We start from the raw sequence: 27,289 nt of genomic DNA on the forward strand, positions 1-27,289 counted from the left end.
TAGAGGGCTCAGGCCAATAGATTCCTCTTGGACCTATTTGTGTTTCTCCCACTATCATACAACTTGTTGAATATCTAGTCCTACACTAGATTTATGTCTATATAAATTGGGGAATGTTTTTTTGTTCCTTTGACATGGAGCATATATTGTGTTTTACTTTCTGGAGTCTGGGAGGTGGAGTCATAAATCAAGAAACAAAGCTGTAGCAGGGTTGGTCCTGAGGAGAACATCATTTACTTGTGTGTTACATACCTCAGGCATACTAGTTTTAGACAGGGCAGGATTAGCCTCCTCACAGTATAAAAGGTCTCTCTATTGACAAAGAAAATCCACCAGCATTGAGGAGATTGTTTGGCTTCATTGGGATATTCCATGTCTCCACCCTAAGTTTCTAGATCCCATTTTTTCCATCCAATGATCTATTTTCAGAGAAAGAATTTTGTGAAGAAGGGAATTTATTTTTTGTTACAAATAATCACTTACTAGGATGAGAGTTTGGGCTTGAAATTAGCAATGCTGACTTTAAGGAAATAAGTATTATTTTGGAGTTTTGTCTCACTTGATAGTAATCTTATTTTTTTACAATATTGTGAGCTATGTTTTCCTTTATATATAATATTTTAGGAAATTTTTCTTCTTTATTATTAGGGCAAATTCCAAATAATGTATTTTATTTGTTTATGGAACTAATGTATGCACATGTAGAATATGGCCAATATAACTTTTGGCTCTATGAAATAACAGATCCGATGAACCTGCAAAAAATTCTATATTACATAGATACCATTATTATTTAAGTGTTGCTTTAAAACAGTGAAGTTGCATAAATATTACTTTGATTTAACAGAACTGCTGTAAGATATTTAAACACTTTGTACCCCAGTTGAAAAAAATACCAACCATAGGAATTCAGTGAATTCTGCTTATGCATTCAATTTTAAAGCAACGTTTGAATTTGAGGGACGTCTATGTTTGTCCACTCACCTAGCTGATTCTCACTGACCCTGGCTCCTCAATGAAGAGGGCCACCAGCCACAACTCTAGGCATGCAGTCAGTCAGCCAGGGACCCAGGTGACAGGAATGAGGGGCAAGAGAACTGTGGGGGTATTGGAGAGGACCAGAAGAGTAGCAAAGACATCCTTAAATTGTAGGGGTGGCACCAAGATGTAAAAACTGATGTAAAGTCAGATAAAATGAGTCATTCTGTTGAAGGCAAGATCTTCAGTAGCGGTGTCTTCACACACATAGCAGATTTGCCCGGTCTCTCTTCCTCCTTGACTTCCTTAGAGGATTCTCTGCCTTCCCAGTTTGATCTTAATTCATCAAGACTTTTTTTTTCCCCAAGACAGGGCTTCTCTGTAGCTTCGGAGCCTGTCCTGGAACTAGTTCTTGTTGACCAGGCTGGCCTCGATGCACAGACATATCTGCCTGCCTCTGCCTCCAGAGTGCTGGGATTAAAGGTGAGCGCCACCACCACCCGGTGACCTCTTAGGTTTTAACATGATTTCCCCCTTCATATTTCTTAGTGACACACATATAATATATTCTGTGTTCTTTTTTGCTCTTTAGGGGGTTATTCCAGCTAAATTCTAGTTAAGTGAAGGAAACAATTATACAAGCTTTCATTTAGTTACTTTATTATAGAACCAAGCATTGAAACCTCGTGAGCCTGTCTATAGATGACATTTCAGATTCAAACCATAACAGGTAGCCTTGGTTCTTTGTCTTTACCCAATAAAACTTGCATCTGAAATTGTTGCTCTCAGCTTTGTATTCATTGGGAGCACATATAAGTGTCACCAAAATACTGATAAATGCATTATTATTTTTTTAAGTTTCAATATACGTGGGGGGATGGTTTACCTCCAAATTGCAGCTACTCATTGAGAACAAGAATTGTAATTTGTTGTAGTGTCTTAAATTGCAAAGGACTAACAATAGGATAGTCTCTTAGAACTGGCGTGGCTCTAGCTTTACTGCAGTCTGTAGCATTTTGTAGGGGGTCTAATGAATAATAACGAATAAATAAACCAATGTGTTCGGAGTCTCTCATTTGAGGTGGTCTGCAATGCTGCTTCTAGTCTCACCACTTAGTAAGAATTTCTTGAAATTTTCTTTCCAGTGATATTTTTTTCTCCCCAGCAAATTATATTTGTATTTATTGAGCTATTTTTTCAGTTGTGTATTTCTAATTTTTAAAAGATTAGGGAGTAGGCTAACTTAAACACTGACTCTCAGCCACACCTCAATGTACTCAGTAAGCTAGTTCATTTCTCTCAAATCAGTTCTGTAGCTGTGTGATTCGTGCTGGAGTCACTGAAGGGCATCACTAAAGATATGGGCTTTGACTAACGTCAGACATGTGCTGCTCGTGACAGCATTCAGAAACTCTGGTTGTGATCTTAGACTCTGCGCATGATGCAAAAAACAGCAGTGGTATCTTTCCCATATGGCGAATATGTTTTAACCCTGGTTGATGCCTGAAGCCATGGATATTATCAAATCCTGTATGTAATATAGGGTTTTGGTTGTTGTTTATCCTAGACCGTACCAGTACCAGTAGTTTATGTACTTGTATTGGATTCATGATCTGAGTTCGTATCTTGACACTGTCAATTTTGAACCTGTGCATTTTGAAGCCTTTTTTCCCCCAGATTGCTTCTTGTAGGTGGACTTTTCTTTCCTGTCTGCCAGTTCCCTAATAACTGACACACAGACTTAATATTAATTATAAATGTTCAGTCATACCTCGGGCTTATTACTAACTAGCTCTTATAACTTAAATTAACCAATTTTTATTAATCTATGATTACCCTGTGCCTCATGTCTTTACCTGTCTATCATCCAGCATGTCTTGCTCCCCTGCATCTTCTGTCCACTCCTTTGACTCTGACCTTCTTCTCTTCCCATCCTTCTCAGTTTGGCTCTCCCACCTGTTCAGCTACTAGCCAGTCAGCTTCTTTTTTAAACCAATTACAGTGACATATATTCACACAGCGTAAAGGAATATTCCACAGCTTCTCATGAAATGGGGTTGATCATAGCTATTTTGAAGAGATATCATAATGACAATTTGATAGCATCTTTTGATTATTTAAAACAACATAAAAATCCCTTCTATTATGCTTTATGCTTTATGCTTTAGCTAGGCTTCCACCCAAACTAGAACTTTAGTATTTTTGCTGTTGTTTCTGAAGGTTCTAAGTTTACCTTTCTTTTTCTGTCTTCTCACTTACAGGAGCCATAAAGAAAAGCTCCTAAAAAACGTGAATAGTGAGCATAAGGTAGAATAATAAACCTTGCGTTCTTGATACAGTTTCACTATGAAACGATTCCCACAGTCTCAAATTCTGAATGTTTGGTGCCTTGGAAGCAGCATTTTGGAAACTTTAGAAGGTGAGGCCCAACTGGAGAAAGGATGTCATAGGACAAGGATTTGGGGGTGTCTTCTTGCCCCTTTTCTGACCATAATCAAGTAAACAGCTTGCTTCTGCCTCCGCCCTCCCTCCCTCTGCCACTCTTGCTGCTGTGATATCTTGCTATGCAATGGGGTCAAGAAAGCATGAGCTGAGGAAAGCCTCTGCAGGTGGAAAACAAAAACACTTCCCTTTAAGTTGATTCTGCCAGGCAGTTCATGACTTAAGCAAAAGAACTAGCAGTGCTCATGTAAATTAGGGATAATGCTGTGTGATTTATAAAATTGTTAGGAGGATTAGCCAAGCTGGCATTTATATGCTTACTGAAAACTTTGTGTTACACGTAGCAATTGCTCCCTGATGTTATTATCATTGACACTAACTTTAGTGCTATAACTGCTACCTTCGAGTGGGGGATTTGTTTGAAGCCCGTAAACCTTCTAAATGAGAGAGTTTGGATATTTTACTTAACGTATTAGAGCTTGGTGCTTGTGTATAAAATAGAAAAAAAAATCAGTGTTCGCTGTCCATTAATACTATTTAGTGTTGAAAAAACAACAAATTCCATAAAGATTTCCTTATAGTTCCTGTTCACGCAAAGCGCCTGATGATATTACGGGAGCAACGCCTTTTACTTGTTTTAACAAATGGATTGGGCACTGCAGAGCACCTCCCAATGTTAATTTAATGCCAGTGTTAATGGAGCTAACATTTTATATGAATATTAAAGAGAGGGATGGGGTTATTTAAAATTTTAATTGAGATGTTTTTCATGAGAAGTGAAAAGTAGACTTTATCAAATAGAGTCACGAGGACTTTTTGAGTGAACCATGCTTTAGTCTCACGTCAGTCACAGGAAATGGATAGATAGTTAGTGGCACTGAAAAATTACTTCTGATGTAGATATATATTTCTCTTGATAATTAGAATTTGTCAACTGATTTGGCAAAGATAATAAGATTTATAAATAATATAGTACACTTATATTTATAAAAGCCAAGAAAATTATGTGTGTTGTTACTTTTCTTGTCACCTATACCAAACACCTAGAAAAGACGACAGAAGGGAGGCAAGGCTTATGTTGGTGGTGACTTAAAAGAACCTAGTAGGGGTTCGATAGAAAGGGGAGCATGTTAGTAGAATTCTCTGAATCTTCATGGGTCAAGAAGTGAAATGAAGACCTTGCTGAGGGCAATGTTGATGTCTGTGGCCTGTGCTGCTGGCAGGGGCCATGTCTGGGTCTATGGTCCTCCTGCAGCACGAGATAGAATTGATGTCCGTGGCCCATGTTATGACTGAAAGCCGTATGGGTGCCTGTTTGTCTGTGCTGCTGCCTAAAGCCATGTTGTTATGGGCTAGGCTGCCTCAAGTGTTGGTGTTTATGGCCTGGACTGTCACCTGAGACCATGCTGAAGTCTGTGACACACACTGTCCCCAGAGTCCAGGTGGATATCTGTGGTCTGTGCTGTTGCCACATACCACGTGGAAGTCCGTGGACGGTGCTTCTGCTGATTGAAAAGGACAAGGAAGGATCTTTAGCAGTGACATCAATGACTGCAGACTCACAGTTGAGAAAGAGAGACATAGAAGGCTTCTGTGATGGCTTCTACCCCCACCCCACCCCCGGAAAAAGTAACAGCTTAGACTGGAAGCCATCGAAGAGAACTCTTCAAAATTGTAGCTAATGATACTGAAGCGTAGCTCTGCACAGTAGATGTCTAATTGGGCAGTGAGGGTGAGGAAGGGCTCATTTTCTTTAGGGGAGTGGCCCCTGGGAATTTGATCTTGCTCTAGTAACTGTATGACAACACAAATTGGGCTTTTTCCTTTCCTCAACATTTTTTTTTGGAGGGAAGTCCATAGGGAGGGCTGGACAAGGGAAGAGTGGGAAGTACGGGTGATGGGGGGCATTCTGTGACATCCACAAGTAATCAGGGGAAAAATGATGAAGGAGGAGGAGGAGAAGAGAAAGAAGAAGAGAAATGAAAGACTGGAAATGCTGGCATCAGCTGGCTTTCTCCTTTTCTCCTTCACCTCTTTTCATTCGGTCCCAGACCCTGTCTCATGAGGTGACACTGCTGATATTCGGGTGGATCGTTTCTTCTCTGTTAAACCTGTGGAAATGTCCTCATAGATGCACCCAAAGATGTGCTTCATTAATGGATAAGATGTTTCTCAGTCCAGTCAAGCTGACGAACAAAATAACCTGTCACAAAGCGTTAACGTAAATGTTAGTGTCTTTTTTGGAAGGATGTTTTCAAAGTAACCAGCACTGGGGATGTTAGTCCTAACCATGATTCTCTCAAAGGAGATTAAAAAAAAAAGTTACGCCTTACAAGACTTCACAAATAACCAAGATACTGATGAATTAAATGTGAGATCATTCTCCAAGATCCCTTAGTTATTTATGTTATCTAAAAGTATTTGAACAGTCCCCATTTACACAGGCATTAAGAAACTTTAATTTACAAAAAGAAAATATTATTTTCTGTTGTCGTTCAGGTTAAGGCAAGATTTTCCATGTTTGAAAAGAGCCATAGTCTTAGTTAGTCTTTAAAATCCAAGCTTAGCAAGCTCTTAGTGTCAAACTTTTCTTAATGTGGAGTTGTCTGTGTATATGACTTGCACTGAATCAATAGCTTAACAAGAAGGGATAGCGAAGTCTGTAAATGGATAGGTAATAGTGGTTTAAAAATCTGTCAGCTAGCTGCGTGGTGGTGGCATATGCATGTCTTTTATCCCAGAACTTGGGAGGCAGAGGCAGGCAGATCTCTGTGAGTTCGAGGCCAGCCTGGTCTACAGAGTGAGTTCTAGGACAGCTAGGGCTATTTCAAAAAGAAATTCTGTCTGGAAAAACAAGCAAAACAAAAATGTGACAGCTGAGAGATTTCCATTCAAGCTGATTTTAGAGGATATAAACACAAAACATAGCTAGGCATGGTTGTGTGTGCTTTTAATCCCAGCTCTCAGGAGGCAGGGGCAGGTGGATCTCTGTGAATTCAAAGCCATTCTCATCTATATAATTAGTTCCAGGAAAGCCAGGACTACATAGAGAGACCCAGTTTCAAAAAACAAACAAACAAACACAAAACAAAATAAAACAAATAATAAACCTCTAATAAATAAATAATAACAAGTAAATAAATGAATAAGAAAGAAAAGTAAAATAAAAGTCCTCTTTGAAATAATACAGGACAAATAACTAACAAAGGAAAAGAAAAATGAAAACATTTATTCTGTATGGCATATTATTTTGTTTTGCAAGAACGCAGAAATTACCAGCCATGTTAATTTTTCTGTACAAATTAATTAGAAGATAGCAAACAAATTTTTGGATGAATAAAAAGGCTAAATATAATCATTTGCTGCTATTTCTGAACAGTAGCAGGGCCTGGTAAACTCTATTGCATAGAAGGAAAGTCTCCTTAAAACACTGTCTGTGTGGTCTGTGTGCTACCCGGGCAATAGTGGTGTCCGGGTCCGAGCTGTTGCTGAGGACCATGTCTGGGTCTGTGGTTCTGCTGCAGTTGGGGTCTGTGCTGATTGACGTCCACAGCCTGGATTGCCAGGGGAGAAGGGGGATCGTGGGCTGTGATATCCACCTCAACTATAAACTGTTTGAGCTTAAGAAGGGGAGAAACCTATAGATCTAAACCTGCAGGATCTCCATGAGCGGAACACAGGAAGTCCTGGAGAGGGAACTGGTGGTTGTGTGGGCGGGGGATCCCTGGTGAGAGCCCAATGTGAGTGGTTGCTGTGACAGATGACAGAGGCCTTCAGCCAGACCAATGACTCATGGCAGTGAACACTTGCAAACGAAGACGAAAGGACTAGAGGGTGAAATGTGTGTGTGACTCACCGGGCCACTCCACAGCTTCCACAAGGAGACTGACCCTTCCTTCCTTCCTTCCTTCCTTCCTTCCTTCCTTCCTTCCTTCCTTCCTTCCTTCCTTCCTTCCTTCCTCCCTCCCTCCCTCCCTCCCTCCCTCCCTCCCTCCCTCTCTCCCTCCCTCTCTTTCTTTTTCCTTTTATTTCTTTTTCCTTGTTCTCCTTAGTTTTATTTCGTTCGTTTGGTTTTTGGTTTTCCTTTTGGATTTTGTTTTGCTTTGGTTAGGAGAGGTTGCAAGGGCAGAGGGCAGATGTAGGTTAGGGACTATGGTGAGAAGCGGGGAATGGAGAGAAGGACAGTATCAGGGTGACATGATGTAAAAACCACAGAGAACCAATAAAAGTTAAAAAAAAAAAAAACTTGGTGGGTTTATTATACATCTTCATTCCTATGGGTAAGAGCAAAGAAATTGGGATTCTGCTATGCCTTGAAAGACAAAGTGATGTCGTGAAAAGAACTGTGGCCCAGATCTCAGAAGACCTAGTTCTGCTCTTGTCACTCCAGCAAGTCAGCAGGCCTACTGGAGTCCAGGGGCAGAACTGCACAAGTGAGATAAGATAAGTTAAATGTTTTCTTTTCTGAAGGCTGCTTCAATTCTAACATTCCATGGTCCTGGACCCCTGCTCCTTTATAAGCCAAAGACATAGTCAAATTCTCCTTCCCTAGGTCTCGGGTCTGAGAGCTGTCAGGGCATATGGTGCTTAAGAAATGTGTCAGGCAGACATCTATCACTGTGGCACGTGCCTGGGATAATCAGTTAGTGAAGGGGAAAGGTTTACAGTTTTGTAGATTCGAATCCACGTTTGGTTGATACCGTTGCTTTTAGGCCCATAAAGCAGCCCTTTCTCAACGGGGACCACAGAGAAACTCATTGCTTTATGGATAGGACAGGAAGGAAAATGAAGAGTAGAGTCCCACTGTCCCTTCAAAGGTCTGTCTCCAATCACCTAGAGCCCACATTGCATCCTACTTTCCCTTTCATAATGCCACTGTAAGAACAAGGACTGCTGGGTACAAACCACAGAGACGATATCAGCATTAGTTAGGAAGGTGCAGTCCCCGTGACTTCCAACAGATTAAAGGCTGATTGTGTCTATTACTAAACAGTTAAGCAGAATGTGTTCTCATCTGGAAATGTGTGGTTTATTCAGAAAAATAGATTGGGAGCTGATTTTAAATGAAAAGAGAAACCCCAGGAAATGACATGTTCTTCAATCAATATTGCCATTTATCTAAAACCCACTCACTTTATAATCCTTTTTAACACAAGGCACTTATATTTGAGGATTACGTATTTCAGTATTTCTTGCACCTCAGACTACTCAATAGGTAGAACATATATAAGACATGTTAAACATATCCTGGAGAATCTTAATTCTGTGTTCACAGAGAACATATCTTCTGAGTAGCTACTACAACAAATTTCTTTTAAAAATCTCTTTACTGATATTCATTTCCATTTGCAGAAAGTGTCCAATTCAGTGGTAGATAGAATAATCACATAGCATTGTTGTAATTCTAGATTATTCCACATCCCAAAGAGAAATCTAAGAACGGTTAATTGTGCCCTTTTACTTCTCACAGACTATTCCCCAGCTCTGCCCAAGCACTCAAGTCTTTTTTTTTTTAAGTACATGCTTTGGATGTTTCATGTAAATGTGATTTGTTTCACTTAGCATAATATTTTGAATGTTGAACTGTGTTGAAACATGAGTCAATCCTTCATTTATTCAATATCACCAAATGCTATTGTGCTCTGTAGATAGACTTCACTTATACTGATGAATGCTTATTTTCCCATATTTTGCTTGCTATGCTTATCATTGCTAGGAACATTCTTGATCGTGTGGCTTTGTGTGTGTGTGTGTGTGTGTTTTTGACCATATACTTGGTCATATATTTACAAGTGGAGAGGTTGAGTTGCAAGGCGAGTTCGTTTAACAGTTGAAAGAACTGCCAAAGTCTTTTCCAAAGAGATTGTACTTTTTCATGTTCTGATTAACAATAAATAAAGCTTTCAGTTTCTCTTCATGCCTGTTAGCACGTGTCATTATGTTATAGCCGTATCATTAAGTTATAATTGTCATTGTGTGTATAATGTGATGTTTCATTGTGGTTTTACTTAACATGTGGCTGGCGGTTAATAATTCTGTGTATTATTTCACGTGTACATTGGTCATGTGGATTTTTTCTTCGAAGGCCTGTCCATCAGTACTGTTGCCAGTACTCTTTGTTAGTTACTAACAATAACTGTATGTGAAACTATTGTATCAGACAGGTATGATTGGCAAGTAGTTTCTTTACACCTGAGACTATCTTTTCACTTCTTGATGTTGTCCTTTAATGTACATTTTTTTTACTTCCATGAAGATTAATTAATCTCTAATTTCTCCTATCCACTATGTTTTGGTGGTATAACCCAGGAAGGTTTGTACTGCTCACATTATAGTGATTTCTCTCAATATTTTCTTCTAAAAGTTTTATAGTGTTAACTCTGACATTCAGAATTGCATTCTGTTCTTAATAACTTTTTATGTTGGTGTGATGTTGGCTCCTAGTTATTCAGTTGTCTCAGGATAAGGTAATGATTCTCTGTGGTCATTTAGATTATAGCATGCCTGTTGAAGGCTTAAAAACTAACATCCGCATTTAAGAGAAAACATCACATATTTATCTTTTGGGGTCTGGGTTATCTCACTCAGGACGATTTTTTTTTCTAGTACCATCCATTTACCTGTGAATTTTATACTTTCATTTTTCTTAACAGTGGAGTAAAAATCCTTTGTGTAAATGTTCAACAACCAAACCAAACCAATCACAGAAATTGTGGAGGTCAGTTAGTCAAGTATTTGTAAGTCATGAGCCTGTCCTGAGGCATGGCTGATATAACCAGAGACACTTAATTGAAGAAAACTTACCTTCTTTCTTCTAAGGGATCAATTTAAAATAGCATCTTGGCTGGAGTTGGGATTTTCTACTTACCTGCCTTCATCTGTTCTGGGATTTTGTTTGGCTTGAGCTTGGGCAGGTCTTGTCCATGTTGCTACAGCCTCTATCAGTTCGTCTGAGCATTCACCCTGATGTGTCAGGAAATGTTTTTCTGGAGTCATCCCCTTCTGCATCTTAAAATATTTAGAAGTCTTTCTTAAAAGTAAACAGTTGTATTTAGATTTAAATACTTTATTGTCTGAGAAACACTTTGGAAAAGTTGAGAAATATCAAATAAAATTGTGAACAACTTATATTGTTTCAACTAGAGAAATTATTTAGGATAGGATAACTGGATATATGGAGCTTTATATATGGAAGATTAAGCAAAGTTTGAAAAGATATGTTTTGAGATAAGCATGCTTTTACCACAAGAAATTGCTGTTCTGGTATATGAAAAAATAATATAATGCATCATTTAATATTTAATAGTCATAAAAGTTACAGGTGGTCCAATGATAAAATATAAAATATTTGTAAATATTTAAATATATGAAATATATTACCCTATCTAATATCGTCTAAATATCTACTGATAGTAGATATTAGTACCTAAACAAACAAGAAAGAGAAATTGATATATTTTAGAAATGTTCCTACCAACAAAATTTGAGAAGTTTTAAAGAGTGAAAATTTCCAGACGTACAGACGTAATTTTTATGACACATGGGTATGTTTTAGAGTTGACTCATCTTTCTTTGGCCTCATTTTTTTCTGATCAAAAGAGAAAAAGCAGAATCCTTGGGAGGGGGTAGTTATTTCTGTCACCAGTAAAGTGCCAGTCTGGACCAGCGCTGAGACAAGTGGGAGTGACGTTGTGCTGCTCGTCATTACCGAGACTTGCTGTGTGAATTTGGTGAACGTTTTCATCTTGTGCTACTCATGAACAAGCTGAAGGTTCCAAAGAGTGTTTTAACTTTTTCAGCGACAGAGCTAACACTATCCAAAGATGTCTTGACTCTAGCACCTGTGTCTCTGCCCTCAAGGGCGATGCCAGAGCAGGAGTTCAGGGTCTCCCTTCTTTGCTCCTGTCATTCCTCGGTCCCTTTGGTATCATTTTCTCTGCATTCGATTTGCTTGGGAAATTTTCATGAAAATAATATTCTAATGTTGCTGACATACCCTTTGTTCTCCTGGGTGTCAGTCACCATGGTGATTAGAAAAAAATCAATATCTGTCTCCTCTTGTTATAGGAACAGTGGTCATATTTGGTTAATGACTCATCTAATTCTATTGGAACTTTTGCTTAAATTGGTCACCTTGCAACAATTACTCCCAAGTCCAATTATATTCACAGGTACTAGGGATTGTGATTTTGACATACCATTTTGAGATATACCACTCCACTCATGACCCTAAATTTGACATTTCTGTTACAATTGGAATACGATTGGTTGAGAACAACCACTTAGGGCAACATCGAGGGTGGCTGAGATCATTCAACTGAAAATCAGGTAGTCTTTCAGCATCTTAATAATGGGTTGGTTCTTTTTTAATAATCTCTTTCACAATTGCATTTTCATGACTGTATGGTTATTCTGGTGTTTAAAGGTCTATGAGATGGTGTTTTCAACAAGCTCTGTGTGATGTATTGCAATACAAGGGGAACAGCAATCGACACAGTCAGTACATCAGGCTGATGACTCTGTGACGGGTCCTACAACAGGAAGACAAAGACTGACATGAGAAGCACAGCTTCCAGCAGCAGTGGCAGCAGCCTTCAGAACACGCTTTAGTGAATCACCACTGCAGCTGCTGTTTTTCCCAGAGCTAGATAAGCCCAGACATGGAAAAGCTGCTATTAGAGGAAGTGTGCACTCAGATAGGATGTATCAGACATGTAGTCATGATCAGTAGGGGAGGAAAAAAGACATTTTACATTAAGTATTTTTGGGCTGATTTTTTTTCCGTCTTAAAAAAATCTTATCTGAAACCTTTGTCTGCCTTTAAATTAAATTTAATTCAATATCTTACATTGAACTATATCTAAATCAGTTAATATATCTAATACAATGCTTAGAATTTAGCTTACCTAGGAATCATTGTTCTAGGGAGAATATATATTTGTAAAAAGTATATTAAAACGTTAGGTTCTAAATTGGACTTTAATGGCTTCAGTAGTTTTTACATTTAGCTAAGAATACTCCTCGGACATAGTGAGTGACAGCTATGATGGCCCAGTCTGTGCAACCCTCTGCTGTGGCCCTCCTGTCACCTTCTCTCTGGTTCTAGAAAGATCAGAAATTAGAGAAGATAGACTTTATTTTTAAGTTACATGCAGAGAAAAAAATGATCTCCCATAGCCCAGGGTAAGGCTTGAGTTTGTGACCACATAGTGCTTGGTTGTCTCGAACTGCCCCGGAGCACACAGATATGCCTTTTCCAAACATATGAGTTTAATTTGAACAGGTTACTAATGTTACCATGATAGGTATGGAACTTCCTAAATATAATACTGTTAAAATAACATTAAATAGAACCCCAAGTCTCCACTGAGGTAAAATTCATCAGTTTTCCCTTTCTTCATATTTGTATCCAATTGCTTCTATGAGTTGACGTAGTCAATTATTACTTCTATCATGCAATGGTTCTAAAAGAAAGTCCTAGAATCTTCCCAAATGTTCCATGGGAACATTGATCAGTGATCAGTCTGAAGTTCATGGTACAAAGTGAAACAGAAATCTTTGATCTGATTTCTCCCTGAAATGTGTTTTCCTCATTGAATGGCCTAGTCCAGGTAGAGAAAGAAGATACTCGGGGGTCATGTTACATGGTGTACTATCCCCTGAAAATCCTTGAATGTTTTGGTGACTGTCCAGCAATTGTAATACATCTCATGAATGATAAAGGTTTCTATAATGTTGCCTTGTTCTTATTTCCTTGTTGCAAACTTTGTATTTTTTTTAATTAACTTTGAGGCTTAAATGTAAAATGTAGAAACTAAAATAGAGGAGGCGATTCTGGCTTCAGTTTGCCATTTCTGGGGTAAGCAGTCTCTTAGGTATAGCACTATCTAAACCAAGACATCTCTGCTTCCTTTGCTTCCTTCTCTTACTGTATCTCCTCTTCCTTTTGCTAGGGAAGTTTCTTACAAAAGGAGAAGATGCTTAGGTACTTCTGTCTCTCTTACAATTCCAGGTCTTGAACTTGGCTTCTTCAGAACGTTGATGAATGCTTTCTACTTCAAGAACTGATTGTTTTAATTTTCACCAGATATTTATATGAATTTTAAACAGCTATAGACTACATGAAATTCCTTTATATGTCTTAGCCAGCCTGAGTTAATTCTATTGATTTTAATCATTTTCCACTGCTAAGTAAGAAATGCCTTTTTTTCTGTGCTGATTTTTGTCACTTCTTTCTGATTTGTGTGCAAACAATCCTTTATTCAATTTTGGACACTACATGATATCTTATTTGATTCTCATTTGTAAGCTAGATATACTATAAAAATTGTTGATCTTCCATTTTCAATTTCCTCCACTGTCTATGCTGCAGACTCCTGGTCCCAGTGACTTACTGAGCATCTCCCTTGTCTCTTCCGCTGTTACCTGATTTCCTTCTCTCTCTCCTGTCATCACTTTGTTGATTCTACCATTGCTTTAGTTCCCCAGACAGTGAACCTGAGACATGTTTCCATGACCTTCATCCAGTATCTCCTATGATTACTTCCCATGAATTTTCTCATTAAGAAAAAAAAAATTAGCCATATGTATTAATGGGTTTGGTGCTTCTGACAAAACTTAGAATTAGCAGTGACTTAAATACAGTGTTAACTAAGCTTTTCCTTTTTGACAGTTCTACTAATGGGTCAGGGACACATACAATGACCTGACTATGTCACTGATGGATGAGGCCACTCCCTTCTTGTTGCACCGTCTGTAGTATAGGATCTCTGTCCATTTTGTAATTAATGACTCCCTCCCACAGATTCAGTTTTGAGTGCAAAGAGGAAGAGACCGCTTTCCTTTCTTTCAGAGTGTAATCTAGAAGTAACTTAGAAATCCTTCTCACAGATCACGTTTAATAGAACAGTTGCTTGGGATGGCCACACTTAAAAACACACGAGGAGGAGTAAAATTCTTTGTCTGTGTTCAAAGTTCTAGTTCTCTAGAAGAATGGGAGGGGGTCAATTATCAGGGAAGTCATGTGTCATCTCCTCATTATTCTAATTTTTCTGTCTTCACCTTTTGGTAGGATTTTATTGTTTATTACTGAGTTTACATGTAGAGACTTTCATTGATCTGTTTGCTCACTGTGAATCTACCCATTATTTTAGGGTCTAATTTAACATTAAAAGTTGTTAAGTCTTCCCAGTAGCCTAAAGCATAAAATCCCTTTTAAGATTTTTAAATTACCAGCATAGGACCAAACTAGACCCTCTGAATGTGGGTGACAGTTATACGGTTGGGGCAGATTGCAGGGCCACTGATGGTGAAATCAGGATTTATCCTGACTGCTTGGACTGGCTTTTTGGAACCCATTCTCTTTGGAGGGATACCTTCTTCAGCCTAGATACCTTGCTCAGCCTAGATCTAGTAGGGATGGCCTTGGTCCTTCCTCAAAGCAATGTTCTAGACGTTGTGGATTCCCCATGGGAAGCCTTACCCTCTCTGAGAATTGGATGGGGAGTGGAATGGGGAAGGAAGATGGAGGGAACAGGAGGAGGGGAGGGAGTGGGAACTGGGATTGGTATGTAAAATGAGAGAAGACAGTTTTTTTTTTAAAAAAAGTTTTAAAAAAGATTCTTAAAGTACTATCTTAGCCTCCATATTCTCAGCCCCTCCTTTTAAATGTTTATTTTTTTCATTAATGCATTATTCGTTACCAAGCGTGTGTTGCGTGGCTCCCGTATGTCATGTACAGTGTCACTTAACTTCCTAAGCTAATTCTTTGGGTTGTAGGTAGAAGGTATAGTCATAACATACCTGGTTTTCATCATAATTATCATAACTCCCTTCTGATGGTTGTTTCTACCGTTGTCATGCTTGAGAAATTAGATGCATTTAATTAGAAAATTTAATTTAATTTAATTAGAGAATAAGAACAACCATTTAAAGCTACCCAATACAATGGTTGTTAATATGCCTTACAGAATTCAATGGGGTCATTCTTGTTCAAATACCACAAACACATTCTCACTTCATTTTACATTTATCCTTAAATGTTTAACATACATGCAACTATAATTTAGCACTTACTAGTCTAATAATTTTTATAACTTAAAAAGTAAAATTATGTACGATATTGTTCTAGTTTTCTCTCTGTTGCTATGACAAATGCCACGATTTGTGTCAACTTTTGGGTGAAAAATGTTTATTTAGCTTTTATGTTACACTTCATTAGGAAGGAAGATGGCACAGGAATTCTAATAGGAATTTGAAACAGAAGTCATAGATGAACACTGTTGGCTTTCTTTCACGTTTGTCTAGATAGCTTTCTTATACAGTCTACAACCATATGCCCTAGGGATAGTGCTGCCCGCGGTGAGATGGGTCCTTCCACATTAATTAGCAATTATAGCAATCTGTCATAGACAAATAAAGGCCAATTGGCTCTGGATAATCCTTCAATTGCGATTCCCCTCTTAGACGACTCTGGGTCATGTCAATACATATGAAGGACCATGTCAATACATATGAAGGTCATGTCAATACATATGGAAGGACCCATCTCACTGCCCGCGGTGAGATGGGTCCTTCCACATTAATTAGCAATTATAGCAATCCGTCATAGACAAATAAAGGCCAATTGGCTCTGGATAATCCTTCAATTGCGATTCCCCTCTTAGACGACTCTGGGTCATGTCAATACATATTTTGTAGTATGCCAATACTACAGACATAGTAGGTCATAGTAGTTTCACTTTTCTTGAAACTTTTTCAGGAACTTTTGTAGTTTTGTATAAAATGTTTAATTGAAAAGGATGACTAGAGATGTGTTGGCAGAGGCTGCTTGTTTGTCTTGGCTGCCCAGACCCAAAATAAGCACACGGAAACTGTATTAATTAAAACACTGCTTGGCCTATTAGCATATTTCTAGCTAGCTCTTATATCATAAATTAACCCATTTCTATTAATCTGTGTGTCGCCACTTGGTTGTGGCCTACCAGTAAGGTTCTGTCTGGTGTCGGACATCTATCTCCTGTGGCAGATTCATGGCTTCTCCCTGACGCTGCCTACTTTCTTGCTATATCTCTTGAAGCCTGACTATATTCAGCCCTAACATAGGCCCAAGCAACTTTTTTTCATCAATAGCAATAAAATATATTCACAGCGTACAGTGGGGAATCCCACATCAGAGATTCATTCAGTTTCAATTTTCACTGTATTTATGTTTATCATACTATCTGTAAATCTGAGTTTTAAGATATGAATAATCAAAATAATGAGCTTAAAACCATTTTCAAAGTCCATTGGAGAAATATTTTGTATGTGACTTTAGTCAAAAAGAAGCTAGGAAGGAAAATGATTGTTCTAGTCTCTTCTTATTTCATGTGTTTATCTTGTGGACAGAAGTCGGCAAAAAATTATAACATTAAAATTAAATTTAATTTTAGTCAAGTAATGGTTGGTCACACCGTTAATCTCAGTACCTGGGAGTCAAAGGCAAATGGATTTCTGAGTTCTAGGCCAGCTTGATCTGTAGAGCAAGTTTCAGGACAGCCAGGGCTACACAGAGAAAAAAACAAAATAAATGAAACAAACAAACAAACAAAAAGCAAGCCTAAATTTAATTCTAGAGATGGCATAAAATTATAGAGATTTTAACTATAATTTAAAAAATGCAAATAGCAGGCCAAGTGGTGGTGGTGGTGCATGCCTTTAATCCCAGCATTCAGGTGGCAGAGGCCAGACTGGTTTACAGAGTAAATTCCAGGACAGACTCCAAAGCTACACAGAGAAACCTTGTCTCAAAAAAAAGAAAAAAAAAAGCCAACTGCAAGCAACAATGCATGGTTTTTTATCAGGTGACTTCATAGTGAAATTCTGTTTGCCCCTTCTGCTAGATCTTTATCAAGGAGCATATGCAAATGGTTAAAAAAGGAAAATGGGGTTATGACATTTTTTATTTTGGATTTTTAGTGGTGTATATAGGCATGATAGTCCATAAATATTTAAGTTTGTAAATTGTTGTCTTCTTGTTACTTCCCATATGACTGTTTCGTCATTTATTTTTCTCTTCCTCTTCTCACTTCCTCTTCTTTGGCCTACAAATGTAAGACTACTGAAGGGAAGCCGTCCCTAAGTGAGTGGAACAGTAAGAAACCATATGACAAGTGGGGTAGAGGCGCAAAACTAAAAATGTCCTCTTTCTACTTTTAAAATTCTCACAAGGTAATAAAAATATGCAATCAGGCAGCTGTAAGTCGCAAAAGACCCTAACACACCTTGGCGTTCAACAAATTATTTATTGCATTGCTTCCACAATCTGTGAAATATTGTGCTAGAGATAATACAAATGAGTCACTGTTCATGCCTTTGAAAGGTTTTTAAAAAGAAAACAAAAACAAAAAAGCAAACAAACAAACAAAAAACCAAAAGCTAGCATGAGAATAAAGGCGGTCACTGAGAACAATTTATAATTTATAATGCATGGGATAAGTACAATTAGATGTAATTAGTGTTCTACCTAGTCTGAAAGAGATGTGAAAGGATTCTGGGAAGGGCTGCCCAAGTTGACCTAGAACAGATGAATAGATGCTAACAAGGGGTGAGAGAAAATTGAAGGTAAAGAGCCTCAGTCACAAAGGCAAATACACACCCACTGCCTGGGAATAACGTTAGACTTTTAGTATTGGGGTATATTAGACTGGAGTAAAAACCAAGGAGGAAAGTCGAGTGGAGGTGTTTCCTGCAGGACGGCTTATACCAAGTGAGGACTCTTGAGCTTGATTACATAGTGGTAGTAAGCCTGGAAAGGAATGAACAGATTTACTGTGAAATGATTTCACCCAAAATGTAGGTAAAGAGTGAACCTCCAGGAAGCAAGCCGGCAGATAAGAATATAGTCTAGAAGACTGCTGAGACAGAGTAGAAAGTGTGAATTTCACACTGCCCTGGGACAAAAGGAACATGCAAAACACCCCATTTCTATGAGTGAGTAATGTGAACCGGTACTGGAAAGTCATATCCCTACAACTTTTCATCCTATTGGTACGGCATGCTTAAGCCCAGGGACATTCTGTGAGGAGGAGCTGAGTGGATGCAATCTGTTTTTATAGCTGGAACGAAGATGGCTCCTTCTCTGTGGTCCCCATATCTGGGCACTTGGGTGAAGTGTGTCGGTCTGTCTTACATTTCTGGCTCCTGTGGAAGAATACCTGATAGAAACAACAATCTGAGAGAAGCAACACTTATTTGGAGGCGCCAACTAGAGGAATACGGTTTATCATGGCAAGAAACAAACACAGGGTAGCTGGAGTCATCATAGGAAGTGAGAACTGAAGGCACAGATACTTATACATTGTTGAAAAGGAAGAGTTGAGTAGGTGGACCCAGATCCGACTATAATCCTAAAGTCCACTCCCAGTAACCTTCTCCCTCCAGCTGAGTCTCACTTCCTACAATTATTACTGAAGTTAAGGGGCGCGAGCCTGTAAGAGACATTTCACATCCACTCCAAATGAGCTACATGAGGTCATGTTCTAGATGTGTGATGGATATCCACAACTTCTCAAAAATATAGTAATGTCACATATTTTCTTAAATGACCTTTCTGTGGGTGACTGCAAAACTGTTTGCTGTTGTGTGTTGTGTCTGTGAGATGAATTTTTTTCTCAACTTTGATCAGTGCTGATGCACTAATTACTCCATAGATTTTGTAACTGATAATCTTAGGTACATCTGGTGTTGGGAGTGAAATCCCTTTGAATTTTCAGCACACAGTGTCATTGACTCAGAGGTTCTACTTTTCCTTAGGAAGCCGGGAAAATCATAGTGTTTATTAGTTTAAACCTGTTTCAAAAACACAGTCAAAATATTCAAATTTCATTTTTAGCTTAATTATCCTCCTTTTGGCTCTCCAATGAGTATTTCCTCTCTCCCTTTTTGTTTTCCATTTTCAGGAAAGAAAGAATTTTGGCATCGCCCTTCACCTCTCTTAGAAATAACAGCACATTTTAATCAGAGATTTGTAAGTATCCTTTCATGTTTCTATACTAAAAAAATTAGATATTGTCTTGGGGGAAGAAATAGCTCCTTTGTTTGACAAAATATAGCCACACAATATGAATGGGCATGAAAATTTGAAAAATCGACCTCTCTTCAAAGGCAGCCACAAAATATTATAAAGGAAACCAAACACCAATTAGAACACCAAATGTTCATACATTTACCAAATGTATGAACAGCTAGTGAGTATTACATTCTTTTTTGGTCAATTCTTCTTTCTTGATGATATTTTCATTGTGTTTTTCTCTTATGTATGTATGTGTCCACATATGTATGAGGCTGGCATGTTACATATTGATCTAATGAGGCACCTTATGGAAACATATTTTAGAAAGTTTATATCACAGGTAAGAAGAAAGAGAAAAAACAGGCATGAATACAGGAAAGAGAAGAATGTTTATTCATTTAAAAGTCATGTGGCTTGTATTGTCCATGCTTAACAGTTTTAGTAGGTTTTTAAAAAGCTCATGCTACATCTCACATAGCTAAGGTTTGTTCAGTTTCAACACATTTTTTAAAGTCTACTACTGTGTCATAATAATTGTGTTCAATGGGCCAGTTCTGGATCTGGCAATCTGACAGACCCATTCTGTTCTACTTAGTGAAGAGTTGAATATAAGCAAACATATTTACAGATGTGCTATTTGGTAAATTTAGAGGAACCAGTAAGAGAAAAACAAACAGAAATCTGTCCTCCAAATGTTATCTGCAATGATAGTATTTTTACTCTTTATTGTTGAAACAAAAACTGCAAGTTTAATAAGTCTATTTTTATTTATCACTAAAGCCAATGATGAGTGGATATACATTAAGTTAGAGAGGGACCATGGTATAAAGAGAGATCAAGAAAGCAAGGCCACTCACTAGCATCCTTACTAGCTGGGAAACCTAGACAGCATATGTCTGAGTTTCAGAGCGGTAAATATCCGTATTTGAGGGTTGTTGACCTGAAATGATCACTGTTTAAGATCTTTCTATGATCCAGCGAAATTCTCGAATCACTGTTACTTACTAGCTAATATTGATTTTATCTTGGCTAATCAATAGTTGCTTTAATAACCTTACCATTTGCAGGGTAGCCAATAAAACCAGCCAACAGGCACTTGACATACTTCCAGCAGCCTCATCAGATAAGTTCTAGCAAATCATTTATTTCAAAGGGAGTGTTCAACTCTTAAACATCCTGTAGTGGTGTGATCTGTTTCCTAGTTATGTGAGATGACTTTTGGGTTCTCATCCACTTACTTATTAATTTTCTAATCTTTGGCAAATTACCTGAACTTTCTGATGATGGTTCATTTTGACAGTACAAGGCACGCTATGGAGTTGCTTCCTTAGGTTGTGATAGGAACCAAATGAAATGACGAATCAGCGCTCCATGGAAATGAAAAATGTCGACATGACTATCACATTGCCCCATCTCTCCTATGTCATTTTTGTAAATTTTGAGCTTTTATCCAATGATGATGTTTCTTAGTAAACATCTACGAACTGTCTTATGAGTTAAGTTTGCCTCTGTGGAATCTTCGAGACTACTGTTTCAGGACGGATTCTTGACCGCACTTCCCAGTACTTTCAGCAAACATCTTAGATTCTGGAACTGCAAAGTGATCTTTGTGCCAGACATTGAGAAAGATGCCTTTTCCTATTATGGTGATTCTCAAATTACTTGGTCATTAACATTAAAGAAAATGGTTTTGTTTGGGTTGTAAGGAATCAGTATTCCCAGATATCTTCCTCCTGAAATGTCCTGAGATAGACGATTGAGTAGTTGTTTAGATAAAAATAAAAACAAAAAACTGGCTGATTTCTATATTTTGAATCACATCCTCCCTTTGTCCCTAGGTGTTGAGACAGAAAGCTAAGCACATGTCTGGCCTGTGTGGGTAAAGGGATATATTTATGTTTGCAAGGTCCAGATTACATGGAAGGAGTGAAAGACCTGTGTTGTGGATGTCTAATAAAAGCCCGGAATGAAACACGCTAGATTTCTCAGCTTAAAAGGACTGTGGATACTGTCTAATTTAAGTCTCTTACTCATGGAGGAGGGAAGTTCCTTAACGTTTTGCCCAAGGTCACAGCAGAAGAGAAGGATTAGAATTTCTACCCCCAACGCCACTCTATTCCTATTGTACTATTAATACTAGGCTGGCTCTGCCTCTGCCATTTCAGGAGCAGCTAACACAGGTGAAACAAGCTTCTCTAGTGCTGAATTGGACTTCTGAGCAATCTTACAGTGCAAAAGTAGAACGTGCTCTTTGAGACAACTTTCCTGTTCAAGTATCCACCTGCAAGAGTGTCTTCCATAGAAACATCACTTAGCAAGGAGGCCTCTGAGACCCAAGAGGGGTCCCATGTTCCCTCTACTAATGCTGTCCTGCCTCTTATGCTGTGCCTTTTCTAAAGGTCCATGGCTGTGCTTTTTTCCAAGAAAGAAAATCCAGGAGGAAGACCATGTTTCTAAAGAAAGACGAACACCTCTCAAGATGAGCAGAAGTGACCAGCTAACCTGTCCTGGGTTGTCTCAACATTAATGGGTCGTCCACACTGACCCCTCATGCATTGTCACACGTAGTCTCCTCAACTTTGGGAGGTTTTGTTTTGTGTCTAAGCAGAGGTTTAGACAGCTTATGTGCTCACCTAAGGTTTTATTTTAAGAAACAGAAGCACCGAGATCAGGTGACAAACCGTTGCAAAGCCTGTGTATCTCATGTTTTGTCACTGGTTCTTTTTAGCTCTGTCACATATAATTCTGTGAAAACAGGTCAATTTTAAATGCAAATAACTTGCGATTTTATGGTACGTTAAGGAGGAGACATGAGCTACGTTGTTAATTGTTCTCACCTCTCCTTTAGACTATGTTCTCTAAACTCTTAAATTTTAAGAACACACCAGCAAGCCTTAGGGATCATCTGTCTCTAATTCACCAACTCTGGAACTACAAGGGTGTGCCACCATGCCTGGCATTTATTTAAACATGAGTTTTGGAGATTCAGCTCAGATTCTGGTGCTGAGAGAGAGAGGGCTGAGTTATCTCTTCAGATCCTGTAAACTCATTTCTTTATTTGCATGTGTGTATATGTGTGTGTGCCATATATGTGTGTTCATGTGAGTGTGCTTATGTGACAAATTACTCATGGATTATCTCATTTTGTTCTGATTGGTTGCCTTTAACCACATTCATTAGTTCATATCAATTCCAGTAAATCATACAAAAAGAAAGTAGAGTATGTATGTGATCATCTAGAGCAGAGGGACATGTAAATTTCTTATGCAAAATATAGATCACCATCTTAAAACAAATCTACTAAAATATTTCTAAACATTTCAAAATTCTGTAACACACTTGTTAATTTTAATATCAACTGGTCACCTTCATAGGTCACTAAAATGTATTATAAGAAAGTTGCTATTTTTTTCCTCCATCACAGATTGTGATGGAGCTGGAACAGGATCATATAGTCATAGTACAATCCAGTGTACCAAGGAGAATATTATGCAAAAATGTGGGCAATAAAAAGGAGTTATAGTTTTTAAAAGACTACAAATTGCATGTATAGTGCTAATTATTATGTACATATAAAAATAGAGAGATGAATAACCTAACTATGTTTTTTTAAATATTTATTTGTAAATTAATTTATTTATACAGTATCCTGCTTATATGCCAGAAGAGGGCACCCGATCTCATTATAGGTGGTTGTGAGCCACCACCACATGGTTGCTGGGAATTGAACTCAGGACCTCTAGGAAGAGCAGTCAGTGCTCTTAACCTTTGAGCCATTTCTCCAGCTCCACCTAACTATGTTTTGCAAATAAATCTGGATGTAAGTTTTAAAAAGGATTAAATGAAAGAGGAGAATTTTGGATTCTAAAGCAAAATGCTCATCTTATTTGGCCTCAGCTGAAAAATACTATGAATACAAAGAAATACTTATTTCCTGCTTATAACTAGTTTATCTTAGAATTGAAAGGCACCTCCGAAACATGTTTCAAGTTATTTAAAGCTTTCTAGAATTTACTGTGGAAGTGGCTTAGAATTCTAGTCATGGCAATCAACAGTACTTTAGACATTAGAGGCTCTGCGAGGAGATGGAAGGAACACCAGCTCTCTCTCTGTGACCCATAAACATTCGCTGAAGAATGTTATGCAAGCTTGCTTTTAAAAAACAAAAATTCGAGCTCTTATGATGTTTTTTATTTTTTCATATGCTGGACTAGGGGCTACTGAAAATGCCGAAAACGTTTCTCTTTGCATATAGTCAGAACCTCACAGACCCCGGCATTTCAGGTTTTCTGAAATCCCTGTTTTCTAGGGCACAGTGTGTATCTGGGAATTTAAAACTGAACTCCTCTTGGACTAAAAGCCTCAAGGACAATGGATGGACGACAAGGGAACTTGTACCAGAACATTTTTCATTCAACCCAAATAAGAGCCATCGTGTACATAATAACTATATTAAGCTTATACTTTTGATGCGAATAAGATCTAGTTTTATTAAATTTTAGTAAAAAGTCTTCCAAATTCTAAACTGTTAAGTTTATTACAGTTAGTATAGTCCATAGTATACAGTTACAGTTACATATTACAGTTAGTATATAGTCCATAGGTCTTAAAGTGAGAGCAAATTGATTTCCAAATGCTTAAAACTAAATTAGACTATGTTTAGTCATTTTGTCCTTCCTTAGCATCCTGATATTTCCAATGAGTGGCTAGAAAGTCTAGGTTTGATTGAAGCAGGTGTGTGAAACACAAGTGTCTTAGGGTTTCAATTGCTAAAATGAGATACCATTACCGAAAAGCAAGTTGGGGAGGAAAGTCTTTCTTTGGCTTACACGTCAGCATTGCTGTTCATCATGGAAGGAAGTCAGGACAGGAACTCAAGGAGGGAAGGAACCAAGAGGCAGGAGCTGATGCAGAGGTCATGGAGGAGTGCTGTTACTGCCTTGCTCCCCATGACTTCCACAGCCTGTTTTCTTATAGAACTCAGGATCACCAACTCAGGGATTCCACCACCCACAATGGGCTGGGCCCTACCCCATCAAGCACTAATTCAGAAAATTACGGTTGTATTTTATGGAAGTATTTTCTCAAGGTTCCCTCCAATCAGATAGCTCTAATTTTTCTGTTAAATTGACATAAAACCAGCCAGTACAATGAATCAGTGAGATCACAGATAGTAGCTACTTATTTACTAGAAAGAAAACTAAAGACACATAGGTATTCCTGCCTACAATGCAAACATCGAGGGGGCATTACACAAAAAGGACCAAGGAAACTGATGCTTAAAGCGGTTAAGAAATTCCCTCATGTTGTGGATCTGGTTGTACTGGGAACACAAGCCTAATATCCTTCCCAGAGTTGAAAATGGGTAGAAAACAAAGTTTGTTGGTTCATGGAAAATGTATCCCACCTTAAAAAAAAAAGATGCTTCTTTTACATGAGTCAATTGGTAGAAATGCTACCACTAATGAGTTGTCTGGTTTAGTTTAGAGCATAAACCTGGACATGAATGAATGAGTGAATGAGTGGTTTCCCAAGAGTTGGTTTGGATAGGATGAATTAAAAGGGGTTTTGGAGGATCTCTAAACTGCTAGAGCATCTCAATGAAGGAAGTTAAGAAAGAGGGTAGGTTATACAGTTGATCTGGGAAAATCTGATCAAGAAACACTCTTAAAAGAGCTTCAGCTCTCCACAATTGGTGGCTTCTGGTGGGGGTGAGGGTGGAGAAGGACTCAGTTATCTTTAAGGGAATAGCCATGGGGAATTTGACCATGCTCCAGTGACCATATGTGCAATACAAATTGGACTTGTTTCTAATTGATGAGGGTCACAGGGTTTGGGGGGCAGACCTGAGAGGACTGAGGAATGAATGTGGCTGGGGTACCTTATGTGAAATTCCAAAATAATTAATAAAAATATGTTGGGGAAAGAAAGGACAACGATCACATCGATCAGATATTGAGCTTCATCTTATAATTAAAGCATGCCTGCGACAGTATAAAGTGTTCATGGAGTGTCCTCTTCACTTCTTTCACACATTCATTCTCAGACTTTCTCTCTGATGAAGCTGGTAAATATTGACCTCATTTCCAAATGTTTCTTCTGATTTGTTTGATTCGGGTAAGCAAACGTGTCCAGTAACTTGTGAAACTTTAGTTAAATGCATGAGATCTTTTCCGTATTGCCTTTTGCTTTCTCCATCTTTTATATCTCTGAGAGAACCAATGAGATCTCAGTCAATAGATTCAAGATGGAGAGGTTCCCTTCCAGCCAAATGAGCTTCTCTGAGCCATGTTTTCTGTGAGCAACTCTTTCACGACTCTCACTGAAGACCCTTGTAGGTCAGGTGATTATTTTCTAGTTTGTTTTCTTGGTTTTGTTGTTGTTGATGGTATTCTCTTCAGTTATTTTAATTCAAAATAGATTTGGGAGAATTTTCCTATTCCAAAGTTCTTTGTTATCCTTAATCAAATGTCATAGGATGTCAGTGAAGAATTTGAATATAAACAGAGTGGTAGGATAACTCAGAGTGTCTTTCTTGGTTCATATAAGTTATTTAGAAAACAAATGTAGAATGCTTAAAATATCAACAGACATTTTATTCCTGTGTCAAATTCACTGAAAACTTCCCGTCTGTAAAGACAGGCTTTTCAAATGAGAGTGGCAGAAGATCAGTGGATATGAAATTCAGTTGGAGTGTGCCACTGAATTCTTGATGCCCTTGGTCGATGCACAGAAAATATTTGCTCTTGCCTCCCCAGAAACTATATCTCTCCGGAAGGAAAAAGTACCCTACGTAGTACTTAGTGAGAATGATATTAAGCTGTTTTATTAGTGAGCCTCATACTTGCTTATGAGAATGAAAGGTAGCAGAGCCCAGAGGAAGACACCGACATATATCCTGATGTATGTAACAAGTCTAACAAAATTTTACTTTATAATTTAGTTCAAATTTTAATTTACTAAAAGGAAAAATTTACTTAGGTCTGAAACTGAGCTCGTAGGTCTTCAGGGCTGAGTATGTGCATTGCTAGTCACTGCGAAAACCACCAATTATAACCTGCTAAGTGAGTGACATATCTTCTTAGATGTGAAAACCAATTAATCAATGTGGTCTGGAAAAGGCGGAGAAGAGATTACATGATGCAGTGAAAAAGATGTAACTACTTGAGCTGTATTCTAATTCAGTTCTCAAACCTGTTAGCCTCAATTACCCACAGAGTTAAGAATACAGATGACACCAGAGTGTCTAAATCAAAAGCTCGTGGAATACAGGGATCTCTGCGTTGATAAGAACTGTCGTCATTGACAGTTATACACAAACAAATTAGGCAAACACTTCCTTCATTCTTCTGGCATAAGATTAATCCTCAGCAAATAGGGTTTCTTTGGTTTTGGTTTGGGGGAGGGGGTTGTTTTGTTTTTTCCTCTGTTGATTCTTTCCCTCCTCCTGTGTGTCCCCTGGCTCTCATTAAGATTTTAAAAAGATCTCAGGAAGAGCTAATTTGCTGTGAATTCTGTTTGCCAGGCTCCAGGCAGGCACAGGTGGGATGCAATTTTCAGAGACCTCATTTTAGTTGTCTTCTCCTTTCTACAATTTAATCAAGTGCAAAGGTGAGAATCCAGTTCCTGGCAGAACAACACATAAGAAAGAAGAGGCATTGATTTACACTGCCTGGCATCAGGAGGGAAATGATGCTGTTAGCAAAGCTATAAAAGAAAGTATCTAAAGGCTGTGAAATTCGACGAGGTCAATGTTAGGGCAGACGGATGGAGCAGAGTGGCTGATCATTCAGCAGCTAAGGTAAAAGATGTTTA

The 27,289-nt window shown here is 38.2% G+C and overlaps 1 protein-coding gene across 4 annotated transcripts in view; it reads left to right on the forward strand.

Annotated features, from left to right (window-relative positions):
• Pkib (cAMP-dependent protein kinase inhibitor beta) overlaps positions 1–27,289 on the forward strand; it is a 94,777-nt gene that overhangs the window by 36,668 nt on the left and 30,820 nt on the right. For 3 of the 4 annotated variants that reach the window (XM_087911113.1, XM_087911109.1, XM_085690051.2), the window contains one exon: positions 19,362–19,429. The gene's annotated coding sequence lies outside the window, so the exon portion shown is untranslated. The remainder of the gene's footprint in view (positions 1–19,361; positions 19,430–27,289) is intronic. The other variant, XM_087911115.1, reaches the window with a different exon arrangement.

This window comes from Myodes glareolus, chromosome 1, assembly GCF_982192425.1.
Source record: "Myodes glareolus chromosome 1, mMyoGla1.1, whole genome shotgun sequence".
NCBI lineage: Eukaryota > Metazoa > Chordata > Mammalia > Rodentia > Cricetidae > Myodes > Myodes glareolus.